Below are 9,888 nucleotides of genomic sequence, written 5' to 3' on the forward strand. Positions count from 1 at the left end.
TGTCTTCCACAATGGTTGAACTGGTTTACAGTCCCACCAATGGTAAAAAAGTGTTACTATTTCTCCCCATCCTCTCCAGCACCTGTTGTTTCCTGACTTTTTAATAATTGCCATTCTAACTGGAGTGAGAAGGTATCTTATTGTGGTTTTGATTTGCATTTCTCTGATGGCTAGTGATGATGAGCATTTTTTCATGTGTCTGCTGGCTGCATAAATGTGTTCTTCTGAGAAGTGTCTGTTCATATCCTTTACCCACTTTTTCATGGGGTTGTTTGTTTTTTTCTTGTAAATTTGTTTGAGTTCTTTGCAGATTCTGGATATTAGCCCTTTGTCAAATGAGTAGACTGCAAAAATTTTCTCCCATTCTGTAGGTTGCCTGTTCACTCTGATGGTAGTTTCTTTTGCTGTGCAGAAGCTCTTTCGTTTAATTAGATCCCATTTGTCAATTTTGGCTTTTGTTGCCGTTGCTTTTGGTGTTTTAGACATGAAGTCCTTGCCCATGACTATGTCCTGAATGGTATTGCCTAGGTTTTCTTCTAGGGTTTTTATGGTTATAGGTCTAACATTTAAGTCTCTAATACATCTTGAATTAATTTTTGTCTAAGGAGTAAGGAAGGGATCCAATTTCAGCTTTCTACTTATGGCTAGCCAGTTTTCCCAGCACCATTTATTAAATAGGGAATCCATTCCCCATTTCTTGTTTTTGTCAGGTTTGTCAAAGATCAGATGGTTGTAGATGTGTGGTATTACTTCTGAGGGCTCTGTTCTGTTCCATTGGTCTATATCTCTGTTTTGGTACCAGTACCATGCTGTTTTGATTACTGTAGCCTTGTAGTATAGTTTGAAGTCAGGTAGCATGATGCCTCCAGCTTTGTTCTTTTGGCTTAGGATTGTCTTGGCAATGTAGGCTCTTTTTTGGTTCCATATGAACTTTAAAGCAGTTTTTTCCAATTCCATGAAGAAAGTCATTGGTAGCTTAAGGGGGTTGGCATTGAACCTATAAATTACCTTGGGTAGTATGGCCATTTTCAAGATATTGATTCTTCCTATCCATGAACATAGAATGTTCTTCTACTTGTTTGTGTCCTCTTTTATTTCATTGAGCAGTGGTTTGTAGTTCTCCTTGAAGAGTTCCTTCACATCCCTTGTAAGTTGGATTCCTAGGTATTTTATTCTCTTTGAAGCAATTGTGAATTGGAGTTCAGTCATGATTTGGCTCTCTGTTTGTATGTTATTGGTGTATAAGAACGCTTGCGATTTTTGCACATTGATTTTGTATCCTGAAACTTTGCTGAAGTTGCTTATCAGCTTAAGGAGATTTTGGGCTGAGATGATGGGGTTTTGTAAATATACAATCATGTCATCTGCAAACAGGGACAATTTGACTTCTTCTTTTCCTACTTGAATACCCTTTATTTCTTTCTCATGACTGATTGCCCTGGCCAGAACTTCCAACACTATGTTGAATGGGAGTGGTGAGAGAGGTCATCCCCGTCTTGTGCCAGTTTTGAAGGGGAATGCTTCCAGTTTTTGTCCATTCAGTATGATATTGGCTGTGGGTTTGTCATAAACAGCTCTTATTATTTTGAGATATGTTCCATCAATACCGAATTTATTGAGAGTTTTTAGCATGAAGGGCTGTTGAATTTTGTCAAAGGCCTTTTCTGCATCTATCCAGATAATCATGTGATTTTTGTCTTTGGTTCTGTTTATATGCTGGATTACGTTTATTAATTTGCGTATGTTGAACCAGCCTTGCATCCCAGGGATGAAGCCCACTTGATCATGGTGGATAAGCTTTTTGATGTGCTGCTGGATTCGGTTTGCCAGTATTTTATTAAGGATTTTTGCATCGATGTTCATCAGGGATATTGATCTAAAATTATCTTTTTTTGTTGTGTCTCTGCAAGGCTTTGGTATCAGGATGATGTTGGCCTCATGAAATGGGTTAGCGAGGATTTCCTCTTTTTCTATTGATTGGAATAATTTCAGAAGGTATGGTACCAGCTCCTCCTTGTACCTCTGGTTGAATTCGGCTGTGAATCCATCTGGTCCTGGACTTTTTCTGGTTGGTAGGCTATTAATTATTGCATCAACTTCAGAGCCTGCTATTGGTCTATTCAGGGATTCAACTTCTTCCTGGTTTAGTCTTGGGAGAGTGTAAGTGTCCAGGAAGTTATCCATTTCTTCTAGGTTTTCTAGTTTATTTGTGTAGAGGTGTTTATAGTACACTCTGATGGTAGTTTGTATTTCTGTGGGGTCAGTGGTGATATCACCTTTATCATTTTTTATTGTATCTATTTGATTCTTCTCTCTTTTCTTCTTTATTAGTCTTGCTGGCAGTCTATCAATTTCATTAATCTTTTCAGAGAAACAGGTCCTGGATTCATTGATTTTTTTGAAGGTTTTTTTGTGTCTCTATCTCCTTCAGTTCTGCTCTGATCTTAGTTATTTCTTGCCTTCTGCTAGCTTTTCAATGTGTTTGCTCTTGCTTCTCTAGTTCTTTAAATTGTGATGTTAGGGTGTCAATTTTAGATCTTTCCTACTTTCTTTTGTGGGCATTTAGTGCTATAAATTTCCCTCTACACACTGCTTTAAATGTGTCCCAGAGATTCTGGTATGTTGTATCTTTGTTCTCATTGGTTTCAAAGAACACCTTTATTTCTGCCTTGATTTCGTTATGTACCCAGTGGTCATTCAGGAGCAGGTTGTTCAGTTTCCACGTAGTTGAGCGGTTTTGAGTGAGTTTCTTAATCCTGAGTTCTAGTTTGATTTCACTGTGGTCTCAGAGACAGTTTGTTATAATTTCTGTTCTTTTTCATTTGCCGAGGAGTGCTTTACTTACAACTCTGTGGTCAATTTTGGAATAAGTGCAATGTGATGTTGAGAAGAATGTATATTCTGTCGATTTGGGGTGGAGAGTTCTGTAGATGTCTATTAGGTCTGCTTGGTGCAGAGCTGAGTTCAAGTCCTGGATATCCTTGTTAACTTTCTGTCTCGTCGATCTGTCTCATACTGACAGTGGGGTGTTAGTCTCCCATTATTATTGTGTGGTAGTCTAAGTCTCTTTGTAGGTCTCTAAGGACTTGTTTTATGAATCTAGGTGCTCCTGTATTGGGTGCATATATATTTAGGCTAGTTAGTTCTTCTTGTTGAATTGATCCCTTTACCATTATGTAATGGCCTTCTTTGTCTCTTTTGATTTTTGTTGGTTTAAAGTCTGTTTTATCAGAGACTAGGATTGCAACCCTTGCCTTTTTTTGTTTTCCATTTGCTTGGTAGATCTTCCTTCATCCCTTTATTTTGAGCCTATGTGTGTCTTTGCACGTGATTTGGGTCTCCTGAATAAAGCACACTGATGGGTCTGACTCCTTATCCAATTTGCCAGTCTGTGTCTTTTAATTGGAGCATTTAGCCCATTTACATTAAAGGTTAATATTGTTGTATGTGAATCTGATCCTGTCATTATGATGTTAGCTGGTTATTTTGCTTGTTAGTTGCAAATTCTTTTCTTTGAGAATGTTGAATATTGGTCCCCACTCTCTTCTAGCTTGTAGAGTTTCTGCCAAGAGATCTGCGTTAGTCTAATGGGCTTCCCTTTTATTCTGATGGGGCTTCCCTTTGTGGGTAACCCGACCTTTCTCTCTGTCTGCCCTTAACATTTTTGCCTTCATTTCAACTTTGGTGAATCTGACAATTATGTGTCTTGGAGTTGCTCTTCTCTAGGACTATCTTTGTGGAGTTCTCTGCATTTTCTGAATTTGAATGTTTGCCTGCATTGCTAGGTTGGGGAAGTTCTCCTGGATAATATCCTGCAGAGTGTTTTCCAATTTGGTTTCGTTCTCCCTGTCACTTTCAGGTACACCAATCAGACGTAGATTTGGTCTTTTCACATAGTCCCATATTTCTTGGAGGCTTTGTTCATTACTTTTTACTCTTTTTTTCTCTAAACTTTGCTTCTTGCTTCATTTCATTCGTTTGATCTTCAATCACTGATACCCTTTCTTCCAGTTGATCGAGTTGGTTACTGAAGCTTGTGCATTTGTCACGTAGTTCTCATGTCATGGTTTTCATCTCTATCAGTTCATTTATGGACTTCTCTGCATTGGTTATTCTAGTTAGTCATTCATCAAATCTTTTTTCAAGGTTTTTAGTTTCTTTGCTCTGGGTTCATAATTCCTCCTTTAGCTCAGAGAAGTTTGATAGTCTGAAGTGTTCTCCTCTCAACTCGTCAAAGTCATTCTCCATCCCGCTTTGTTCCCTTGCTGGTGAGGAGCTGCGTTCCTTTGGAGGGGGAGAGGTGCTCTGATTTTTAGAATTTCCAGCTTTTCTGTACTGCTTTTTCCCCATATTTGTGGTTTTATCTACCTTTGGTCTTTGATGATGGTGACATACAGATGCAGTTTTGGTGTGGATGTCCTTTCTGTTTGTTATTTTTCCTTCTAACAGTCAAGACCTTCAGCTGCAGGTCTGTTGGAGTTTGCTCAAGGTCCACTCCAGATCCTGTTTGCCTGGGTATCAGCAGCAGAGGCTGCAGAATAGTGAACATTGCTGAACAGCAAGTGTTGCTGTCTGATCGTTCCTCTGGAAGCTTCCTCTTAGAGGTGTTCCCAGCCAGGTGAGGTGTGAGGTGTCAGTCTCCACCTAGTGGGGGATGTCTCCCAGTTAGGCTACTCAGGGGTCAGGGACCCAGTTGAGCAGACAATCTGTCTGTTCTCAGATCGCAAACTCCATGCTGGGAAAACCGCTACTCTCTTCAAAGCTGTCAGACAGGGACATTTAAATCTGCAGAGGTTTTTGCTGCCTTTTTTTATGGCTATGCCTTGTCCCCAGAAGTGGAGGCTACAGAGGCAGGCAAGCCTCCTTGAGCCGTGGTGGTCTCTACCCAGTTCGAGCTTCCTGGCAGCTTTGTTTACCTACTTAAGCCTCAGCAATGGCGGGCACCCCACCCCGAGCCTTGCTGCTGCCTTGCAGTTAGATCTCAGACTGCTGTACTAGCAATGAGGGAGGCTCCATGGGAGTGGGACCCTCTGAGCCAGGCATGAGATATAATCTCCTGGTGTGCCATTTGCTAAGACCCTTGGTAAAGTGCAGTATTAGGGTGCAAGTGACCCAATTTTCCAGGTGTTGTATGTCATGGTTTCCCTTGGCTAGGAAAGGGAATTCCCTTCCCCCTTGAGCTTCCTGGATGAGGGGATGCCTTGCCCTGCTGCGGCTCTCACTCATTGGACTGCACCCACTATCCTGCCCTCACTGTCCTACATGCTCCAGTGAGACGAACCTTGTACCTCAGCTGGAAATGCAGAAATCACCTGTCTTCTGTGTTGCTCATGCTGGGAGTTGGAGGTTGGAGCTGTTCCTATTTGGCCATCTTGGTGCAGCTCATTTAGTTTTTCAACTTGTGACTTTTTATCTTTACATACATAGATTTTCTCTCTATCCAAACTGCCCATTCAACAGCTCGTAGTTTTACCTAAATTTTGGCCCTTGAAATATATTCAACACAGCTAAACTAAATTTTACTAAAAAGTTCTAAAAAGCTGATCTTTTTCACCTTCTTCAGTGTGATTTTTTTTTTCGTTGGCGGGATAGAAAATTTGAATTGGTCACAATTGAGGTCCGGTACCAAGTTCTATAAGGAATAGCATGGCCCATTTTCCTCCCTGAAATTACGAACACCACTGCATGAACTTTCTGACATGGAACTGCTGTGAATTTCGTTAGGACCTCATTCTACCTACAAATAATGTTTTCAGTGTTGTGCCTTCCCTATAAAAATAAACATTTTCAAAGCACTTCAAAACTGGTCTAAGGAAAAGAAAAATCATTTCAAAAATCTTCGAAAACATACCAGGCATTTCTCCATATTTTTTAAGGGATTTGATTGATATCTATCCATTTTGATGAGGTAAGTCTTTCCCTTCATTAAGACTTCATGTCAAAAAATGTTTACCAAAGGAATATTTAGTTGAGGGCATGATAGTGTTTATGAGAGTACCTTGTTCAGAATGGGGGTTCAGTAAATATTTGTGGGTGATTATAATCACAATTAATGGTAACCATGACCTTTTTGTAGCTCCCCTTTAGGATTATACTTCAAAAACACTCATTAAGTCACACGAGAACCTAAAGGCCTACTAAAACCAGCTGACACAAGAAATAGTTCTTATTCATTTTAACAAAACCATAGATTAGAAAAGCAGAGAAAGATGATGGAGTGGAACTCTCTAGTGATTGTCCTTGCTCCAGGAGAAACATTGATTTGCACATATATCCATGCATGAAAATATGTTCACAAAAGCTATGGAACCCAGGTAAGAGGTCACAGTATCTAGTTGCAGCACAATAATAAAAAAGACACATTGATGATGATAGAAAGGGCAATTTTACATTACTCACATCATCCTCCCCCCAACCCCAGGTTGCGCAACTAAGCATGGAAAGAAATACCATCTACTTGGAGAAAAGAGAGGAAAGTGAGGACTTTGCCTTGGACCTCAACAATGGGTCTCCCACAGTGAAACACAGCTGGACAGAAGCCCCCAGACCTGTATTTCAGGCTGGTACTCACAGACTGAGCCTCTAGAACACTCTGGCACCAGGTAAGACCACACAGCTCCAGGTTTCACACTTGCTTGGTGAACCCAGTCTCCAGCTTGCACCACCATGGGGCTTACATCAACAGCCCTGGGCTCTGGACATCCCTCAGCAACAGGCAGTCCTGGCCTTAGTGGCCTCTGGCTTCTAGTGTGCCCTAATTCCATGCCAGGTACCTCTGACCCATGTTTCTAGCTTGTCCCCACTGGGCGGGCAGTAGTGGGTCTGAGGATTCTGGAAGCACCATCTGCCAAGGACTTCTGATCCACCCCAGGACCATGCCTATGACAGCGAGCCACAGGCTTATTGAATGAAGCACCATGCTGGCCACATCTGCCCTGGCCTTCTGAATTACCCCAGGACTGCAACTGCTGTGGCACACCCGAGACTATGAGGAGCACTGTGCCAGCCACAGGTGCCCTGGCTTCTGATGAACCTCAGTGCAGTACCTGCCACAGGGCTTTTCCTAACAAAGCCAGTCTTCAAAGACTGGAATAAATACCTAATTCCTCAAGTGTGCAGACACAAGGATCAATAACTATTGGGGAAATATCATATCACTAAACAAACATAATTGCCTGAAAAATATTCAAAATAATTGTTTTAAGAAAGCTCAACAAACTCCAAGAAAATATAAAGAAACAATTCACCAAATGAAGAAATCAATAAGTGACCAGAATGAGAAATTTAATAGAGGATTTGAAAAAAGTCAAACAGAAATCTTGGAAGAAAACAATACAAAATGAGAAAATGCAATAGAGGTCATTGACAGTAGAGAAGATCATGCAGAAGAAACAGTCTGTGAAACTGAAAACATACAGTCAGAAATATATGGAAATATACAGTCAGATGAGAAAAAAATATGAAAAGTAAAGAAATTCTTGTACTACTTCTAGCTTACAAGATGTATGGAACAGCAACAAAAGAGAGAACATGGCCGGGTGTGGTGGCTCACGCCTGTAATCCCAGCACTTTGGGAGGTCAAGGAGGGTGAATCACCTGAGGTCAGGAGATTGAGACCAGCCTGGCCAACATGGTGAAACCCTATCTCTAGTAAAAATATAAAAATTAGCCAGGCATGGTGGCACATGCCTGCAATCCCAGCTACTCAGGAGGCTGAGGCAGGAGAATCACTTGAACCCGGGAGGTGGAGGTTGCAGTGAGCTGAGATCGTAACACTGCACTCCAGCCTGGGCGACAGAGTAAGACTCCATCTCAGAAAAAAAAAAAAAAAAAAAAAAAAAGGAGGAGCAAATGTACAAGTCATGGGAGTTAAAGAAGGAAAAGAGAAAGATAAAGGGGTTAGAACATTTCTTTTTAAAAAAGAGAAAGATAAAGGGGTTAGAACGTTTATTTTTACAAAACAGTTGCAGAAAACTTTCTCAATCTGGAGAATGATGTATCCAACTACAAGGTCAAAAGTCTCCAACCAGATCTAATCAAAAAAAAAAAAAAAAAAAAAAAAAAAAAAGACTTCCCTAACACGTATTACAATCAAACTCAAAAATCAAAGCCAAAGAGAAGATCCTGAAAACGGCAAGAGAAATGAAGCAAATAACTTATACAAAATTATATTACAGCTAGCAGAAGACTTTGCAGCAAAAATATTACAGGCCCGAGAGAGTGGGATGACATATTTAAATTGGAGAAAAAAAAAGAAAAAAAAGGAACCCAGCTAAGAATACTGTAGCCAGCAAAGCTGTCCTTCAGAAATGAAGGAGAAATAGACATTTTCAGAAAAACAAAAGTTGAGGGAGTTTATTACCACCAACTTCATTACAAAAAATGCTAAACAGAGTTCTTTAAGCTGAAAGCACAAATACTAGTGAGTATCACAAAAACTCTGAAAATATAAAATCCACTGGTAAAAATAAGCACAGAGTTAAATTCAGAATACTCTAATACTGTAATGATATTTGTAAATTACTTATGTCTTTTGTATGAAGGTTAAAAGACAAAACTAAAAAAGATAGCTAAAATAATTTTTAAGAGATATGCAATATAAAAAGACAGAAATGGTGACATCAAAATTCAAAAAGAAAGGTGGGAGTGAAGAAAAAGTGTACAGATTTGTTTTTATCAACATAGAAGTTATCAGCTTAAAATAACCTTTTATAACTAAAGATTTTTTATAAGCCTTATGGTAACCACAAAGCAAAAACCTATAGTAGATACAGAAAAAGAAAAACAACAAAAACAAAACAAAACAAAAAAACAACTACAACAAAAGAAAACAAAACCTAAGAAATCAAAACATTACTAGAAAAATTCACTTAGCCACAAGGGGAGACAAAAAAGAGAAAGAAAGGAACAAAGGATCTACAGAACAACTAGAAAACAATTAATTAAATGGTGGTTGTAAGGTCTTATTTATCAATACTTACCTTGATGTAAATGAATTCAATTTTCCAAATAAAAGAAATAAAGTAGCTAAAGGAATAAAACACCAATACTCAACTATAGCAATGGAATACATCACCAGCAAACATATATGTATACAACATCAGAGTACCTAAATATATAGAGCTAAAAAAAATTAATGGATCTAAAGCAGGAGATAAACTGCAATACAATAATAGTAGGCGAGGGGCTTGGGAGAGGTGGGGTTGGTTAATGGGTACCAAAAAAATAGAAAGAATGAATAAGATCTATTTGATAGCACAACAGGGTGACTATAATAAATAACAACTTAATTGTACATTATAAAATATCCTAAAGAGTATAATTGGATTGTTTATAACTCAAAGGATAAATGCTCGAGGGAATAGATATCCTATTCCCCATGATGTGCTTATTTCACACTGCATGCCTGTATCAAAACATCTCATGTACCCATAAATATATACAACTACCACGTACCCACAGAAACTAAACAAAAGAATAGGGGGGACTCTACCACCTCATTTTAAGCAATGGACAGATCATCCAAACAGAACATTAAGGGTACATCTTAACGCTTTAAATCAAATGGATCTAACAGACATATACAGAGCATGTCATCAAACAGCTGCAGAATACAACTTTTTTTTGAATTGTACATGGAGCATTCCCAGGATAGATTATATGTTAGGGCATAAAGCAGGTCTTAACAAATTTAAGAAGACTGAAATCATATCAAGTATATTTTCTGACTACAAAGGTATAAAACTAGAAATCAATAAGAGAAGGAACTTCAAAAAAGTCACAAATACAGGAAAATTAAATGACATACTCCTGAACAACCAATGGATCAATGAAGAAATTAAAAAGGAAATTTAAAAACTACCTAAGACAAACAATATGGAAATACAC

At 38.9% G+C, this 9,888-nt stretch overlaps 1 protein-coding gene across 2 annotated transcripts in view; it reads right to left on the reverse strand.

Annotated features, from left to right (window-relative positions):
* Positions 1-9,888, reverse strand: part of PRKG1 (protein kinase cGMP-dependent 1) — a 1,349,224-nt gene that overhangs the window by 976,510 nt on the left and 362,826 nt on the right. The window lies entirely within an intron of this gene.

This window comes from Macaca thibetana, chromosome 9 (assembly GCF_024542745.1).
Source record: "Macaca thibetana thibetana isolate TM-01 chromosome 9, ASM2454274v1, whole genome shotgun sequence".
NCBI lineage: Eukaryota > Metazoa > Chordata > Mammalia > Primates > Cercopithecidae > Macaca > Macaca thibetana.